Here is a 20,694-nt window from a genome sequence, read left to right on the forward strand (position 1 = left end):
ATGTAAAGATACTGGAAAACATCTAAAAGTGGACAGATGAAAAAAGAGAGTTTCTCTCAAACATTGCAGGGATTTGTATTAAAATTTGGAGCAACAAAAGATGCAGACTATCACTGCTTTTATTTAGCATTTTACCACAGGTCTTATCTATCTAATAACTTAAAAAAAAGAAATAAAAATAAAAGGTATGAGTACTGATGAGAAAGAAAAATAATAATTTTAGATAGATAATTAAAGGTAATAAAAGAAGAGCAACGAATCTCAATATAATATCAACTTTTTAAAAGCTACAACACTTCCATATCCTGACAACAGACAAAAACTGAATTTAAAAAATAGAGTTCAGACTTCCTTGTCAGATCAAAATAGCACAACAAGGACCAGATACCCCCTTCGTGCCCCATGTGAAACAATCAAAAAATGGACAAATGGTATAAAATGACAGTGTTGAAGACACTGAACATCAGGTAACAAAAGACAGTAATCACTGAGAATTGGAAAACAAGACAAGAGTTTCAATTTTCCCAGCCTCCTGTCTTGAGAGAATTTTCAGATCACAACACAGAGAGGATATAACAGACAGACCCTATGTTGACTTCAAATGACTCCTAGCTCCTGGTGTTCACACCTTTGTAGAACTCCTCCCTTGAGTGTGGGTGGGAGCTGAGACCTATTTCTAACCAATAGAACATGGCATAGGTGACAGAATGTCACTCCAGTGATTCATATAGCTGCACAAAGACTTGCTTTTCCTCTCCTCCTGCCCTTCAAGGAGCAAATTTCCGTTTTGTGAATTGCCTATGAACAGGGGTAACATGGCAGAGAACTGCAGGTGGCCTCTAGCCAACATCCAGGAAAAAGTCAAAATCCTTGGTCACAGCCACAAAGAAACAAATTCTGTCAACATCCTGAGGGTTCAGATCTTTCCCCAGGTCAAGCCTCTGATTAGACTTAAGCTAGCATTACAGGCTGGTGAAACCCTAAAGCAGAGAACATACACTTAAGCTATGTCCACACTCCTTGCCCACACTAATCTTGAGATAATAAATCTATGCTGTTTTAAGTTGCTAAGTTCGTGGTAATTTGTTATGCAGCATTAAAAAACTAACATTTATGGAAACCAGGTGGAGCCTGGCAGACTCCCTGATTTGAGAAGATAGAGTTGAGATTCTGGAGATACGAAGGTGGCTAAGAGTTCACATAACAGAATCTGAGAGAGGAGAGAGCTATACGGAGAGAAATCCAGACACCTGCAGACAGTCCCCCTTGAGTCTTCAATTGAATACTGATCACCATATGCATGTGGTGAAACCCCCTGAGGTGACAAAAAGAACCAGTCAACAAAATTAGAGGAAACAGTGTCCTGCACTCACCACGGACCATAAAAACTGAAAAAGCCTGTGATTTGTGGGGCACTGGGTAGATTTCACAGAAGAGCCTTGCCTCACTAGTGGGAAATAATTGGTTCTAGACTGAAAACTTATCAAGTATGCCTACCAAATATTAAAAGCAAGACCTGAAGGATCAAACTGTTTCCAAGTAACTTAAATGCATCCCAGAAGAAAGCTCAAGAATATTTACAGGAGTATGAAAATATTCAGCACATAAGAAAGTCCAAACCAGATGTCTGGCATCCAATAAAAAAATACCAAACATGAAAATTAGCAAGAAAATATGACCAATGGTGAAGGGATAAATCAATGAATAAATACCAGCCCAGACTGACAAAAGTGTTAGAATTATCAGCCAAAGACATTAACACAGTTATTACAACTGTGTGCTATATGTTAAAACTTATATGCTTAAGTCATAAGATGGAAGACATTAAAAAGATCCAAGTTTAACCTCTAGAGATAAAAACTACCATAAAAGATATAAGAAGTACATTGAATAGGGTTAGCAAAACATTAGGCTGAAAAAGAAAAGATTAGTGAACTTCTGATCATCTAAATAGATGCAGAAAAGGCTTTTGATAAAATTCAAAAATCCCTTCATGTTAAAAACTCTCAATAAACTACATATTGAAGAAACATACCTTCAAAATAATAAGAGCTGTCTATGACATACCCACAGCCAACATTATACTGAATGGACAAAATCTGAAAGTATTCCCCTTGAAAACTGACACAAGACAAGGATGTCCTCTCTCACCACTTCCATTCAACATAGTATTGAAAGTCCTGGCCAGAGCAATCAGACAAGAGAGAGAAATAAAAGAGAGTAACAAAAGAGAGTTTGTTTCTCTCTTCCAAATGGGAAGAGAGAAATTTACACTATCCTTGTTTGCAGACAACATGAGCCTGTATCTAAAAAATCCCATAGTCTCAGCCCAAAAGCTCCTTCAGCTGATAAAGAACTTCAGCAAAGCCTCAGGATACAAAATCAATGTACAAAAGTCACTAGCAGTCCTATATACCAACAACAGTAAAGCCGAAAGCTAAATCATGAATGCAATCCCATTCACAACTGCCTTAAAAAGAATAAATATTTAGGAACACAGCTAACAAGGGAGGCGAAAGATCTCTATAATGCGAACTACAAAACACTGCTTAAAGAAATCAGAGATGACACAAACAAATGAAAAAACATTCTATGCTCATGAATAAGAAGAATCAATATCGTTAAAATGACCATACTGCCCAATGCAATTTATAAATTCAATCCTATTCCTATCAAACTACCAATGACATTTTTCACAGAACTAGAAAAAAACCTATCTTAAAATTCATATGATATCAAAACAGCTTTAATAGCCAAGGTGATCCTAAGCAAAAAGAACAAAGCTGGAGGCATCATGCTACCTAACTTCAAACTATACTACAGAGCTACAGTAAGCAAAATAGCATGGTACTGGTACAAAAACAGACACATAGCTAATGGAAGAGAATAGAGAGGCCAAAAATAAGGCCACACATCTACAACCATCTGCCGAAAATAAACAATGGGGAAAGGACTTCCTATTCAATAAATGGTGCTGGGATAACTGGCTAACCAGGCTAGCCATATGCAGAAGATTGAAGCTGAACCCCCCCTTCCTTATACCATATACAAAAATCAACTCAAGATGAATTAAAGACTTAAATGTAAAACCCAAAAACTATAAAAACCCTGGAAAACAACCTAGGCAATATTATTCTGGACATACGAACTGGCAAAAATTTCACGATGAAGATGCCAAAGGCAATTGCAACAAAGGCAAAAACTGACAAATAGAATCCAATTAAAGAGCTTCTGCACAGCAAAAGAAACTATCAACAGAGTAAATAGACAACCTACAGAATGGGAGAAAATTTTTACAAATTATGCACCTGACAAAAGTTTAATATTCCGCATCTGTAAGAAACTTAAGCAAATTTATAAGAAAAAAAGACAACCCCATTAAAAAGTGGGCAAAGAACATGAATAGCCACTTTTCAAAACAAGACATACATGTGGCCAGCAAGCATATTTTAAAAAAGCTCAGTATCACTGATCATTAGAGAAATACAAAACAAAACTACAATGAGATACCATCGCACACCAGTCCAAATGGCTATTACTAAAAAATCAAAAACTAACAAATGCTGGCAAGGCTGCAGAGAAAAGGGAACACTGATATACTGTTGGTGAGAGTGTAAATTAGTTCAACCAGTGTGGCGATTCCTCAAAGAGCTAAAAACAGAACTACCATTCAATCCAGCAATCCCATTACTGGGTACATACTCAATATATACTCAAAGGAATATAAATTATTCTATCATAAAGACACACATGCATATGTATGTTCATTGCAGCACTGTTCACAATAGCAAAAACATGGAATCAACCTAAATGCCCATCAATGCTGGACTGGATAAAGAAAATGTGGTACATATACACTATGGAATACACACAGCCATAAAAAAGAATGAGATCATGTCCTTTGCAGGAACATGAATGGAACCGGAGGCCATTATCCTTAGCAAACTAATGCAGGAACAGAAAACCAAATAGTACATGTTCTCATGTGGGAGCTAAATGATGAGAACGTATGGACACAAAGAGGAGAACAACGGACACTGGGGCCTATTTGACGGTGCAGGATGGAAGGAGGAAAAGGAACAGAAAAAACAACTATTGGGTACTAGGCTTAGTATCTGAGTGACAAAACAATCTGTACAACAAACCCTTGTGACACAAGTTTACCTATATAACAAACCCGCATATTTACCCCTGAACCTAAAAATTTAGAAAACAGAGAAGATTAATGAACTTGAAGACACAGCAATAGAAATGTCCCAACATAGAAAACACAAAAGAAAAAAAAGAATAATAGTCACTTTCAAAGAACAGAGCTTCAGTGAGCTCTGGGACAACCTCAAGTGGAATGTATATGTAACTGGATTCACTAAAAATAAAAGCGGGTCAGGACAGAAAAAATATTGGAATCAATAATGGCCAAAAATTTTCCAAATTTTATGAAAACTGTAAGCACAAAACCCAAGAAGTTCAATGAACCCCAAGCAAATAAAACATCCACACAAAGAAACATTATAATCAGGTTGATCAAAATGAATGATAAAAGGACAATTCTTAAAGCAGCCAGAGGAAAAAAAAATATGTTATGTCCAGAGAAACAAAGGTAAGGATGACAACAGATTTTTCTGAAGAATTAATGTGACAGAGAAGACAGTGAAACAACATTTACAAAGTACAATCATGTGTCATTTAACAATGGGGATATATTCTGAGAAGTGCACCATTAAGCTACTTCATCATTGTGTGAACATTGTAGAGTGTACTTACACAAACCTAAATGGTACAGCCTAACTACACACCTAGGCAATATGATATGGCCTATTGCTCCTAGACTACAAACCTGTAGAGCATGCTACTGTAGTGAATACTGTAGGCAACTGTAACACACTGGTATTTGTGTATCTAAACATATCTAAACACAGAAAAAAAATGCAGTAAAAATAGGGTGTTATACTCTTATGGGACCAACATCGCATATGTGGTCTGTTGTTGACCAAAACATCATTATGTGACACATGACTGTATTAGAAGAAAAACTGTCAAATTAGAATTATTTTTCAAAATTACCTTTCAAAAATGAAGGCAAAATAAAAGCTTTTCCAGACATTCAGTAGCTCAGTTTGTTGCCAGCAGACCTGAACTACAAAAAAAAAAAAAAAAGTTAAAAAAGGAGAATGATATCAGAGAAAAATACTGATCTATTCAAAGGAATTAAGACATCAAAAATGGTAACCACATGAGTAAATATATAGGGTATTTTTCTTATTAATTAAATACCTTTAAAATATAATTCACTGCTTAAACAAAAATAATAACAATATAAATTGAGGTTTGCAATATATGCAAAAGTAAAACATGTGAGAACAATAGGACAAAAAATCAGGAGAGGAAAAATGAAAAGATACTATTATAAAATGTTTATGCTCTATGTAAAGTGATATGATATCACTTCAAGGTGAACTAAGTGAAAGCTCTATACTATAAACTCTAAGTCAACCAATAAAATAACAAAACGAAGAGTTATAGATAATAAGCCAACAGAGAGAGGAAAAATGGAATTTTTAAAAAGTTCAATTAATATAAATGAAGGCAGTAAAAAGGGAAACAAAGAACAAATGAGACAAATTTTAAAAATAGTAAGATGATAGATTTAAATCTAAAGAAGTCAATAATCTAAATATTAGAGTACATGGTCTGAATATCCTCAGTTAAAAGGCAGTGATTGTCAGAGTGGATTTAAAAAGCAAAGCTTATCTATATTTTGCCTACATGAATCTTGCACTAAATATAAAGACAGCTGGCTTAAGCAGAAAAGGATGAAAAAAGATATTCTATAATGACACTAATCAAAATATACTTGGAATGACAATATTAATATCAGACGAAGTAGACTTCGAAGGAAACAATATTATCAGGAATGAAGAAGGACATTCTACAATGATAAAGCCATCAATTCATCAAGAGGACATAACAATCTAAAACTTTTATGTGTGTAATAACAGAATTCCAAAACACATGAAGCAAAAATTGACAGAATTGCAATAATAAAAAGAAAAACTCACAAATATGACCAGAGATTTTAATGCCCCTCTCAATAATTAATAGTATAGAAGATAGGTATGGAAAAATAATAATAATAGTACAAGTAGACAAAAAAATTAGTAAAGATAGAGAAGATTTGAACACCATTGTATTAGTTTCCTATGGCTGCTGCAAGAAATTCCTACAAGCTTCGTGTCTTAATACAACCCATTTATTCTCTCACAGTTCTGGAAATCGAAAGTCCAAAATCAGTTTCATGGGGCTGAAATCAAGGTGATGGTAGTGCCCTACTTCTCCAAAATCTCTAAGGGAAATATTTTTTTGCTTTTTGCAGCTTTTAGAGCTGCTCATTGCCCCTCCCTTCATCTTCAAAGCCAGCAGCACAGCATCTTGCTTCAGTCCCCACATTGCCCTCTTTTTCTGTGGCTTCCCTCTGCTTCTCTCTTAAAATTTATATTTAGAGTCCATCTGGACAATCAAAAATAATCTCTTTATCTCAAGATCCTTAACTCAATTACATTTTCAATGTCCCTTTTTGACATATAAAGTAACATCCACAGGTATGTCCTGGGCAATAAGACATGGATATCTTTGGGGGCATTATTCAGTGTGCCAACATTGTCAACCAATTTGACCTAATTGACATTTATAGAACATTCCACTTAATAACAGCAGAATACACATTTTCAAGTCCAATATGCTAAGTTTCCTGTTGCTGCTGTTACCATAAATTTAGTAGCTTAAAACAACAAAAATTTATTATCTTACAGTTTTGGAACTTAGAGGTTCAAAATGAGTCTCAAGTTGTTGGTGAGGATGAGTTCTTTTCTGGAGGCTGTACTGGAGAGTCAATTTCCTTGCCTTTTGCAGCTTCTAGAGATCACCTGCATTCCTTGCCTTATGGCCCACTTCCATCTTCAAAGCCAATGACAATGGATCGAGTCCTTCTCACATCAAATCACTATGAACTTCTTTTCCGCATCTCTCTCACTTTTAAGGGCCATTGTGATTACACTGGGGTACCCAGACAATCCAAAATAATCATTTTAAATGCAGCTAATGAGCAACCTTTTCCCCCAGATTACTCCAGCAGTAAAACCAAGCCTCTAGCTTCTGCCTGGAAGGGGCTTGTCTGCACATTGAGCACCCCAACTTGTACAGCTCCCACTTGAGAGACTAGCTCCTAAATCACTTATCTCTGGGAACTGACATGACTTGGCATTTACAAGTCCCCCCAGACCACAGAGAACGAAGAATTGATTTGATTTTAAATGGGAATAGGAGCACTTGTAGTGGCTATTTCCCCTGGCTCGGCACAGAGCAAGAAGGCAAAACACCCAGTTTCCAGTTTCTCCCTGGAAGGGGTTCAACTGCACACCTAACATCTCAACTTTCACAGCTGCTTCCCAGGGTCAGGCCTTTAATTAGCCTGCATCTGGGAGCTGACGGGGCAGGCAATAAGTACTTCTCTGGGAGCCTGAGTGGAACTATAGTCACTTCCCACAAATCCTCTTCTCGGCTTGCTCTAGAGATAGTACCAAGCCTCCATCTGACTCACCTGTCTCTGACAGCCAATGGGAATCAATATTCATTAGGCCCCTGAGGGAAACAAAGAGCAGACCAAAGGGTTGAAAGAGTGTACAGTCTGAATGAGATTACAGGAATCTGACACAGATAGTCTCCATGCCTTATTCCAGAACAAGGGCAAATACACTTCAGTTCCAAGCTTCTCCCTGAAGAGAGAAAAAAAAACTGGACCACACATCTAGCACCACAAATTTTCCAGCTTCTTCTCAAAGTATTGACTTCTTTTTGAATTGTCTCAGGGCACTAATGGGATCTGGAACATATTAATCTTCTGGGGCCCATGAAGAACATAGGCAATGGTTTGGACAAGCACAAAGGTTTGGGAGGCATCCAGAATCACTGGCCAGCCTGATTTGTGTGGTTTATTCTACACAAGAATGGAGAGGTAGCTGTTTTATCTAATGCACAGAAACCAACACAGAATCAAGGAAAATGAAGAAACAGGAAAATACGTTTCAAACGACAACGACAACAAAACAAAAAACAAAACAAAACAAAAAAAGATAAAACTCCAGAATTCAACTTAATAAAATAGTGACAAGTCATTTACCCAGCAGGGAATTCAAAATAATGGTCTTAAAAATATTCACTGAGGTCAGGAAAGAAAGGCACGAACAAAGTGAGACTTTCAACACACAGATAGAAAATATTTAAACGTACCAAACAGAAGTGATACAGCTGAAGAATACAATGCCTGAACTGAAAAATTCAACAGAGAAGTTCAGCAGCAGACTAAACCAAGCAGAAGAAAGCATCAGTGAACTTGAAGACAGGCCAATGGAAATCATCCAATCAGAGGAGCAAAAAGAAATAAGAATGAAAGAGTGAAGATACCTTAAGGGACTTATGGGACACCATAAAACGTACCAATGTATACATTATTAGAGACCCAAAAGAAGAGAAAAAAGGAAGTGAAAGAAAATATTAAGTTGGTGCAAGAGTAATTGCAGTTTTTGCAATACATCTGCAAAAAAATGCAATTACTTTTGCACCAACCTAATATATTCCAAGAGATAATAGCTAAAAACATCCCAAGCCTGGGGGAGTAAATAGAAATCCAGATCCAGGAAGCCCAAAGGATGCCAAATAAAGTGAATCCTAAAAGACCCATTATAATTAAATTGTCAGAAGTTAAAGACAGAGAATTTTGAAATCAGAAAGAGAAAAGCAACCTACTACATACAAGGGAATCTTCATAAGACTATTAGTAGATTTTTCAGCAGTAACCTTGCAGGCCAGAAGTACATGGTATGATATATTCAGAGTGCTGGGAGTGGAAAACTGCCAATCAAGAATACTGTATCAAGCAAATCTAACCTTAAAAAATGCAAAAGAGATTAAGACTTTCTCAGAAAAACAAAAGCTCGGGGAGTTTATTACTGCTAGACCTACCTTACAAGAAATGCTAAAGAGAGCTCTTCAAGTTTAATTAAAAGAGTACTAAACAGCAACACACGTGCATAAGAAAGAATGAAGTTCACTGGTAAAGGTAAATATAGACAAAAATAGAATATTGTATTACTATAATGGAGGTAGTAAATCACTTTTAATTCTACTATAAAAGCTAAAAGACAAAAATATTAAAAATGTCTATAACTAAATGATATTAATAGACACATAATACAAATAGATGTACATTGTTACATCAACAGAATATAATGTGGAGGGAAGAGGGATCAAAGCAGTTATTGTATGCAAATGAAGTTATTATCAGCTCAAAATAGACTGTTACAACTATAAGACATTTTATGTAAGCTCCTTGGTAGCCACAAAGAAAATACCTATAGAAGTTACACAAAAGAAAAACATAAAGAAATCAAAACCAATTAATTAAAAATGAAACAGAGCAAGAGATAAAAATAGGGACAAAAGGGTTGTAAGACAAAGAGAAAACAGTTAATCAAATGGTAATAATAAATCCCTCCTTATCAATAATTATTTTAAATGTAAATGAACTAAACTTCCAAATAAAATGATATAGAGTCACTAAATGGATTAAAAAAATCAAGATCAAACTATCTGCTTTCAACAAGAAACTCACTTTAGATTTAAGGACACACAGAGGCTGAAAGGAAAGGGATGAGAAAGGATATTTCATATAAACAGTAACCAAAGGACAGCAGGAATGGCTCTGCTTACATAAGATAAACCAGATTTTTGGTAAAAAAAAAAAACACTGTTTTTAGATACAAAAAAGATCATTACATAATGGTAAAAGAGTCAATTTAACAGAAACATATAACAATACTAAATATAAATGTGTCCAACATCAGAGCATCTAAGTATATAAAGCAAATATTGACAGATTGGAAAGGAGAGGTTGACAGCAATACAATAATAGTAGAAGACTTCAATATCCTAATTTCAATAGTGAATAGGACATCCAGACATAAAATCAACAAACAGACAATGGAACTAAACTATAGGCCAAATGGACCTAATAGACTTATACAGAACTTTTTAACCAACATCAGAAGAATATATATTCTTCTCATTCATACATGGAACATTCTCCAGAACAGATCACATTTCAGGTCACAAAGCAAATCTTAACAAATTTAAGAAGATTGAAATCATTCCAGATATACTATCCAATCACAATAGAATGAAGCTAGAAATCAATAACAGCAAGAAAAATGGGAAATTTCACAAATACATGAAAACTAACACACTCTTGAATAATCACTGGGTAAAAGAAGAAATCAAATTTTAAAACTATCTTGAGAAAAGTAAAAATGAAAATATAATTTATCAAAAGTTACAGGATACAGCAAAAGGAGTTCCAAGAAGGAAATTTATAGCAACGTGGATGCATCTGAAGACCATTATCTTAAGCAAACTAACACAGGAACAGAAAACCAAATACCATATGTTCTCACTTATAATGGGAGCTAAACATTGAATACACATGGGCACAAAAATGGGAACAATAGACACTGGGGATTACTTGAGTGGGGAGGGTGGGAAGGAGGAGAGGTTGGAAGGCTACCATTGGGTACTGCGCTCACTACCTTGATGATGAGATCATTCATATACCAAGCCTCAGTGACACACACTGTACTCATGTAACAAACCTGTTACATACACTCCCTTAACCCAAAATAAAACTAGAAAAAAAAGAAGAGCAATCTCAAATAAGCAACCTAACTTTACACATCAAATTACTATAAAGACAACAAATAGATATGGATAGCATTGAATCTATAAATTACTTTGGGCAGTATGGCCATTTTCACACTAAGCAAAAAGAACAAAACTGGAGGCATCATGCTACCTGACTTCAAACTATACTACAATGCTACAGTAACCAAAACAGCATGGTACTCATACCAAAACAGATAAATAGACCAGCAGAACAGAACAGAGGCCTCAGAATAACACCACACATCTACAACTATCTGATCTTTGACAACCCTGACAAAAACAAGAAATGGGGAAAGGATTCCCTGTTTAATAAATGGTGATGGGAAAACTGACTAGCCATATGCAGAAAACTGAAATTGGACCACTTCCTTACACCTTATACAAAAATTAACTCAAGATGGATTAAGGACTTAAACCTAAAACCTAAAACCATAAAAACCCTAGAAGAAAACCTAGGCAATATCATTCAGGACATAGGCATGGGCAAAGACTTCATGACTAAAACACAAAAAGCAATGGCCACAAAAGCTAAAATTGACAAATGGGATCTAATTAAACTAAACAGTGTCTGCACAGCAAAAGAAACTATTATCAGAGTGAACAGACAACCTACAGAATGGGAGAAACATTTTGCAATCTATCCATCTGACAAAGGGCTAATATCCAGAATCTACAAAGAACTTAAATAAATTTACAAGAAAAAAACAAACAACCCCATCAAAAAGTGGGCAAAGGATATGAACAGACACTTTTCAAAAAAAGACATTTATGCAGCCAACAAACATATGAAAAAAAGCTCATCATCACTGATCATTAGAGAAATGCAAATCAAAACCACAATGAGATACCATCTCACACCAATTAGAATGGCAAACATTAAAAAGTCAGGAAACAACAGACGCTGGAGAGGATGTGGAGAAATAGGAACGCTTTTACACTGTTAGTGGAAGTGTAAAATAGTTCAACCATTGTGGAAGACAGTGTGGAGATTTCTCAAGGATCTAGAACCAGAAATACCATTTGACCCAGCAATCCCATTACTGGGTATACCCAAAGGATTATAAATTATTCTGCTATAAAGACACATGCACACCTATGTTTATTGCAGCACTATTCAAAATAGCAAAGACTTGGAACCAACCCAAATGCCCATCAATGATAGACTGAATAAAGAAAGTGTGGCACATATACACCACGGAATACTATGCAGCCATAAAAAGGGATGAGTTCATGTCCTTTGTAGGGATGTGTATGAAGCTGGAAACCATCATTCTCAGCAAACTAACACAAGAACAGAAAAGCAAACACCACACGTTCTCACTCATAAGTGGGAGCTGAACAATGAGAACACATGGACACAGGGAGGAGAACATCACACACCAGGGCCTTTCGAGGGGTGGGAGGCTAGGGGAGGGATAGCATTAGGAGAAATATCTAATGTAGATGACAGGTTGATGGGTGCAGCAAACCACCATGGCACATGTATACCTATGTAACAAACCTGCACATTCTGCACATGTATCCCAGAACTTAAAGCATAATAAGAAAAAATTTTAAAAAGAAAAAAAAGAACAAATAAAACCCAAAGGTAGCAGAAGGAAGAAAATAATAAAGATCAGAATGGAAATAAATCAAAGAGAAAATAGGCAAACTATAGGAAAAACAACCCAAAATTAAGAGTTGGTTTTTCAAAAAATAAATAAAGTCAACAAACCTCTAGTTAGACTGAAAAAAAGAGAAGACTTATATAAATAATATCAGAAATGAAACAGAAGACATTACAACGGATGCCTCAGAAATTAAAAGAATCATAAAGGACTATTTGAAAAATTATATGTCAACAAACTGGGAACCTAGAAGTGTATAAATTCCTAGAAATATACAACCTACAAAGATTGAATCAAGAAGAAATAGAAATCCTAAACAGATCAATAACAAATAAAATTGAAGCAGTAATAAAAATCCTCCCAACAAAGAAAAATCCAGGACCAGACAACTTCAAGGCTAAATTTTACTAAACATTCCAAAAATAATTAATACCAATGATTTTTAAACTCTTCCAAAAACAGAATTAGAGATTAGACTTCCAAACTCATTTTATGAGACCAGCATAATCCTGATGCCAAAGCCATGCAAAATTACAAGAAAAGAAAACTACAGGCTAATATCTCTGGTGAACACAGATGCAAAAACTCTCAATAAAATATTAGCATACCAAATTCAACAACACATCAAAAAGATTATACACCATTACCAAGTGGGATTTATCCCTGGAATGCAAGGTTTGTTTAACGTATGCAAATCAATGTGTTACACCACATTAACAAAATGAAAGATGAAGACCACATGATCACCTCAATAGACACAGAAAAAAGAACATTTGACAAAGTTAAACATCCTTTTGTGATAAAAACTCTCAACAAAATAGTCATAGAATAAAATTTCCCCTGACACAATAAAGGCCACTTATTTAAAGCTCACAGCTAACATTATAATCAATGGGGAAAAACTGAAAGCTTTTCCTCTAAGATCAGGTACAAGTCAAGGTTGCTCACTCTCACCACTTCTATTCAACCTAGCACAGGAAATACTAACAAGAGCAATCATACAAGAAAAAGAAATAAAAGGCAATCCAGTCAGAAAGGAAAAAGTAAAATGATCCCTGTTTGCAGATGACATGATCTTATGTGTAGAAAACTCTATAAACATGCCACAAAAAAACCCTGTTAGAAATGACAAGTGAATTCAGTAAAGTGGCAGGATACAAAATCAACCCATAAAAATCAGTTGCATTTCCTTACCACAATAACAATCTATCCAGAATGGAAATAGTGAAATAATCCCATTTTGATAATACCAAAAAGAATAAACAATGAATAAATTTAACCAAGGAGGTGATAGATCTGTACACTGAAAACTGTAAAACATTGACAAAAGTAACTGAAGAATATATAAATAAATGTAAAGATAGCCATGTATATGGTTTGGAAGAATTAAGATTTCTAAAATGTCCATACTAACCAAAGTAATATATAGATTCAATATAATCCATATCAAAATTCCGATGGCCTTTTCCAGAAATAAAACAATTGGATGTATCTATAATCCTTTGTATGTATGTAACTACAAAAGACTGAATAGCCAAAGCACTCTTTAGGAAGAAGAGCAAAGTTGGAGGTATCACATTATATTACAAGACTATAGTAATCAAAACAGTATGATACTAACATAAAACAGATACATACACCAGTAGAACAGAATAGAGAGCCCAAAAAGAAATCCACTCGTGTATCATCAACTAAATTTTTACCTGGGTGCCAAGAAGACACAATGGGAAAAGAATAGTCTCTTCGATAAATAATGTTGGGAAAGCTGGGTGTCCACATGCAGAAGAATGAAATTAGGCCCTTATCCTACATGATACATAAAAATCAAGCCATAATGGATTAAAAACTTTAACATAAGGCCTGAAACCATAAAACTCTTACAAAAAAAACCAGAGAAAAAGCTCCTTGATATTGGCCTTGGCAATGATTTTTTGAATATGACACCAAAAGCTTAGGCAACAAAAGCAAAACTAAACAAATGGGACTATATCAAACTAAAAAGAACTTTTGCACAGCAAAGGAATCAATCAACAAAACAAAAAGGCAACCTAAAGACTGGGAGAAAACATTTGCAAACCATGTATCTGATAAGGCGTTAATATCCAAAGTACATAAGCAACTCACACAATTCAATAACAAGAAAACAAATAATCTGATTTTTTAAATGGACAAATGACCTGAATAGATACTTATCCAAAGAAGGCATATAAAAGGCCAATAGGTATATAAAAAGGTACCCGATATCACTAACCATCAGGAAAGTGCAAATCAAAACCATAATGAGATACCACCTCACACCTGTTAAGATGTCCACTGTCAAAAAGACAATAGATAACAAGTGTTGTGGAGGGTGTGGAGAAAAAGGAAGTTTTGTACACTGTTGATGGGAATGCAAATTGGTACAGCGATTATGGAAAACAGAATGAAAGTTCCTCAAAAGAATTAAAAATAGAACTACCATATGGTTCAGAAATTCCTCTTCTGAGTATATATCCAAAGGAAAACTAACCATGTTAATTGCAACATTATTCACAATAGCCAAGATTTGGAAACAACCTAAATGTATGTCAATGGACAAGCTGATAACCATGTCTTTATCTGCTCATCCACTCATGTCCTCTTAGAATATTATTCAGACTTCAAAAAGGGAGGTTCTGCCATTTGCAACAACATGGATGAAACTGGAAGACATATGCTAAATGAAATAACCCAGATATCCAGATACAGAAAGAAAAATAGTGCATGATGTCACGTATATGTGGAATCTAAAAAAGTTGAATACATGAAGCAGAGAGTAGAACAGTGATTACCAAGGGCAGTTATTATATTTAATAATAGTGTATTGTATCCTGGAAATTGCTAAGAGAGTAGATCTCAGGTGTTCCTACCATAAAAAAAGTAACTATCTGAAGAGAGATACATTACATGCTGCTCTATAAAAACTGCTGTAGAAAATTGAGAAGGAAGGAAAACCTCCCAACTGCTCACCTGAGGTCAGCATAGGCCTCCTCTGCTAGACAATGTGAAGAAGCGGTTTTCACTAACGAAATACCAACATGTAGCATGCTTTAAATGATAATGAATGAACCACTAGGGAATAAATAGTGAAAAATGACATAAAAAGACCTGAGTGTTCATCTTTTCTCTGCCACTAAATCTATGGGCCAACTGGCACAGGTCGTTTAACTATCAGCCGTAATGTAATCATCTCTAATATTAATCTGTTAAATTATATGAGTGATATTCAAATATTAGAAGAGTATAGAGGAGAAATGTATACTCATTTCAAAGTTTCCATGGTTTGATAATGTCTACTCAACCTTATGATTTTCTGTTTCAAAGATACCCACCACTTTTTTTTGCCGTTCAAAAGAAAACAGTAAGACCTAATTTTTTTAATGCCCTGATGAAAATTCACAGAAGATAGAGCCTCCTTTGAAAGGCAAAGCACAATCCCTGAGACTGTAAAACTTTGTATATCAGAGGCATGAATTTATTTTTTTAAAAACTAAGTTTGTGAAAAACCGACTAGATGTTTCCCTAAGCAGTTTTCAGTCCTCCCACTCTTTCCTAATGGTCCCCAGCACCTCGGCCTCTTGCCTCTTCTCAGATGTCCCGTCCCTACAGAGGTCAGAAGGGAGGTTGAGGTAGCTGAGGCTGTGGGTTTCCTGAAGAGACCACAGGACTTATGACACAGGTTGGCTTCCTATCGGATGGTTCCTGAAACATTTCCAACGCTTCTGTACAGAAAACCTTCATGGGATATCTTCCTTCTGTGGCTGGTTTAATTTTAGTTCTCACCATGCCAGCTGATTCAACATCTGCTGTCTTCCTCCAGACCAAATGGGAAATGAAGTGAGTACAGGGGAGAATCTACACCTATCTTACAACACAAAATAGTTGGGGCACAGATACATTTGTAATTTTTCAACACAAGGTTATTAAGCCTTGTATTAAGCCTATCAAGGTTATGATGCCTCTACTGAGTTGGAAAGCTCCCCTCCTCCTCTATTTTATAAGAGCTGTGTAAAACTGGTGTAATTTCTCCCTAAGTATCGGACCGAATTCATCAGTAAAGCTATCTGAATCTAGAGTTTTCTTTGTGAGAAAACCTTTAATTACATATTCAATTTTTAAACTAAATATATAAAGCTGTTCTTATTTTTTATTTCCTCTTGTGCTTATTTTGGTAAGTTATCCTTGTAAAGGAATTTGTTGATCATATTAAAATTATTGAATTTCTTTGGACAAACTCATAAAATCTTCTTATTATCCCTTAAATACACATAGGAACTATAGTAATTTTCCTCTTTGAAGTCTGGTATTAAAAATTCAGACTTAATCTCTTTTCTTCTTGATCAACCTAACTAGAGGTTTATCTATTATTTTAAACTTTATAAAAATCTAGCTTTGTTTTAATCTATTGTATTTTCTGTGTTCTATTTCATTATGTTCTTAAAAGTGTCTCTTGCAGAGCAGAAGTTTTTTATTTCATTGAAGTCCCACTTACCAATTTTTTTCTTTCACGAATTGGGCTTTTAGTATTGTGTATAAAATGTTATCTCTAAACTCAAGGTCACCTAGATTGTCCCCAGTGTTATCTTCTAGGAATTCTATAGTTCCGCACATTTTACATTTACATCTATGATCTATTTTGAGTTAGTAAAAGTACAGTTGTTCCAGAGTCATTTGTTAAAAAGACCATCCTTTCTCCATTGAATTACTTTTGTTCCTTTGTCAAAAATCAGTTACATTTAATGCAAGTAGAGCTATGGTTGGATTTCAGTCTACCGTCTTGCTCCTGCTTTCTGTTTACCCCATCTTATCTTTGCTCCTTCTTATCTCATTCTTTTCTATTAATTGGTTTTTAAAACTTATTCCATTTTATCACCTCTTTGGGCTTTCATTGTTTTAGTGGTTGGTCTAGGGACTAAGGTATTTATTCTCTACCTTGAGTTAATGGTGTTCCACTTCAAATAAAATGTAAGAACCTGAAAGTGGTGTAGCTCCATTTAACTGCTACCCTTCCTTAATGATAGTGTAGTCATTTTTTCCTCATTCATATGTTTAAAACTCACAATATGTTCTTATTTTTTGTCAATTTAATTTTAAAGAAATTAAATAATCAAAATAATAATTTTTTCCTATTTCCCACATATTTTAAATTTCGAGCAATCTTTATTCTTTCTTGTTGATCTAAGTTTCTGTCTGATATCATTCTTCTTCAACCTGAACAATTTCTTTAATTTCTTGTAATACAAGCCTTGTGAAACAAGATAATTTATCTCTGGTTTTCATTTGTCTTTTTAAAATTTTCAATTGTTTTTTTAAATTTTCAATTATTTAAGGGTAGTTTTGCTGAATATAAAAATCTAAGTTGATTTGTTACTTTTCTTCAGCAAAGTATGAACATATGCCAGTGTTTTCTCACTTAAATTGTTTCTTATTTTTTTAAAAAACAGCCATTATTCTTATGTCATTCCCCTGTGTGTAATGTGTCTTTTTATTCTCCTCTCCTTTATTTAACATTTTTATTTTCATCTTTTTCTTTGGTTTTCAGCAATTTGACTATAAAATACCTGTGTTTGTTTTTCTTTGTATTTACTATTCGAGGTTCTTTAAGATTTTTGGATTTATGAGTTTAAGTTTTTCAATAAATTTTAAACATTTTGTCTATTATCTCCTCAAATATTTTTTCTAGCCAGTTCATTCTTTTTTCTTCTTCTTATATTTTATTTATATTAGATTGTTTGATATTATCTTACTGATCATTAATGCCATGTTCATTTTTTTCAATTTTTTTCATTTTAAGCTTCAGTCCAAATAATTTCTGTTGAACTTCCTTCAAATTAATGTATCATTTCTACAATGTCCAGTATGCTATTAGATCCATCCACTTAAGTTTGTTCATTTCAGATATTTTATTTTCTAGTTCCAGAATTCGTTCTTTTCAGAGTTTATATTTCTGTCCTGAAATTCTTCATCTCTTAACCCATTATATTTATTTTTCTTTAAATTCCTTATCACATTTATTATAAAGTTCTTATATGGTGATTACAATGAATGAGTCATCTGTGGTTCTGTTTCTACTAACTGTTTAATCTTTTGATTATGAGTCATATTTTCCTGATTCTTCATATGTCATGTAAATTTTTATTGTATTGCACACAATAAAGCTGAAATCTAAACTACATGTTTAGTCTGCTTCAGTTTTTTCCTGGAGAATGCAAGTTCATTTATCTGCCTAGTGGTTAGAGTGACCACACCATTTGCTCCTAAATTTGATTTGAAGTTTGAATAAGCCATCATTTTACATAGATTTAGTTTATTTCTGATTCATGCAACCCACAACAACCTCTTATGCAACTACTGCCTGCTTTTCTATCTAGTCAACATTTGAACTGGGAGGGTAAAGGACTTCAATTTAAAAATGGCTTTACTTCACTAGTAAGACCTATGGATAATTATGAAATGGAATAGTTTCTCTCTGATTTTTTGATCCTTCGTTGCTGCTCTCAGGGAAAAAAATTGTGATGGGGGAGGGAGGATCACATAGATTCCAATCTATTTTAATAACACACATTGTTATCAAAGGCTTATCTAATTTCTCTACTCTGCAAAGTCTGTCTGCAGTAGGCCAATGCCTCCATTTATTTACATCCAGGGTAGATATAGAAAGCACCTCAGCCCTCTGATCACCTACATAGAGCTCTCTTCCCTCTGGAATTTGGCACCTCAATGCTTCATCACTCTTGGCTACACAGAAGTATGTGTTGATTCTTTCTATTTGTCATCGTCAGGGTGGAAGGTACAGGCTTTTGCATCTTTAACTTAACCAGAAGAAAAAACAATTTAACTGATTTTTTTCCCTTTTTGTTTTCAAACTTCCTTTAGCCTTGTTTTTAATAACACACTCTTCAGCTATCATCCTGCTTTTCAGTTATTATCCTCTAACATTTGCACCATTCTCCCATTAATGGTTCCAGGCTTATAAGGGTCTTTGGGGTTCTGCTTTCAGTTCTTTTTTTAAATATTGTACCTATTTTATCTGAGTGATTTTCCTCATTCATTTGTCTTTTTCATGGCATTCTGATGCTCTTTAAATATACCTCCTGCTGAATCCTTTCTGCTGGTCCTTTGTCAATTGAAACTCATCCTAGATTATTGAGCAAGTGTAGGTTTATTGTTATGCGTGTGTCTCTCTCATTCTGAACTGTTTTTACACCTTTGACTTCAGTGTCCCATTGGACCTGGTATTTGAAGATAAAATACACAGCATTTAACTTCTGAATTGGTTTACAAATGTCCGTAGCCTTTCTTTTTCTTTTTCTTTTTTTTTTTTTTTTTTGAGACGGAATGTTGACCTGTTACCCAGGCTGGAGTGCAGTGGCATGATCTCGGCTAACTGCAACCTCCACCTCCCTGGCTCAAGTGATTCTCCCAGCTCAGCTTCGTGATAGCTGGGACTACAGGCATGCTCCACCACACCCAGCTAATTTTTGTATTTTTAGTAGAGATGGGGTTTTACCATGTTGACCAGTCTGATCTTGAACTCAGCCTCCCAAAGTGCTGGAATTACAGGTATGAGCCACTGCGCCTCGCCGCATCCTTTATATCATGCTGTCAACCCTGGTTTCTCTCCTGTGAAAATGAATCCTGAATTCTATCTACTTGGCTGGTACTTCTAACAAGTAAACCTTGATTGCCACAATCTCTTCCCCACCCTACTGAAAAGAAAGCAGGATCTACATGGACACTGAAATAGTGCTTCTATAAGTTGGTGCGCAGTGGAGCTAGTATCTTTCAGATAATCAATATTTGATTGAAGTCATTTCCCTATAGCCTTATCTTCTGAAATGCTATTTGGACCACGTATGAGGTCCCTTATTCCTTTTTGGCCCTAGGGATTCTTCTGGTTGAGCTCTGGGCATATCAAGAAAAGACAGGGGAGACACTGGGGCTGAAGCATGACCTCAAAAGGTTTGAACTTCTTATTACTGAAGGTCTATTCAAGAAGGATGTTTTCCTTAATATTCATGAATTCAATGTTTTCCATATCTTCTGATTATGGTTTGAATTTGTGTCCCACCAAATCTTATATCAAATTGTAATCTCCAGTGTTGGAGGTGGGGCCTAGTGAGGGGTGACTAGATTACAGGGGTAGATTTCTTATGAATGGTTTAGCACCCTTTCCCTTGGTACTGTCCTCACGAGAGTGAGCAAGTTCTCATGAGATGTGGTTGTTTAAAAGTATGCAGTACTGGGCAGGATGGCCAAAAAGGAATAGCTCCGGCCTGCAGCTCCCAGCAAGACCAAT

Source organism: Pongo abelii, chromosome 6 (assembly GCF_028885655.2).
Source record: "Pongo abelii isolate AG06213 chromosome 6, NHGRI_mPonAbe1-v2.0_pri, whole genome shotgun sequence".
Classification (NCBI taxonomy): domain Eukaryota; kingdom Metazoa; phylum Chordata; class Mammalia; order Primates; family Hominidae; genus Pongo; species Pongo abelii.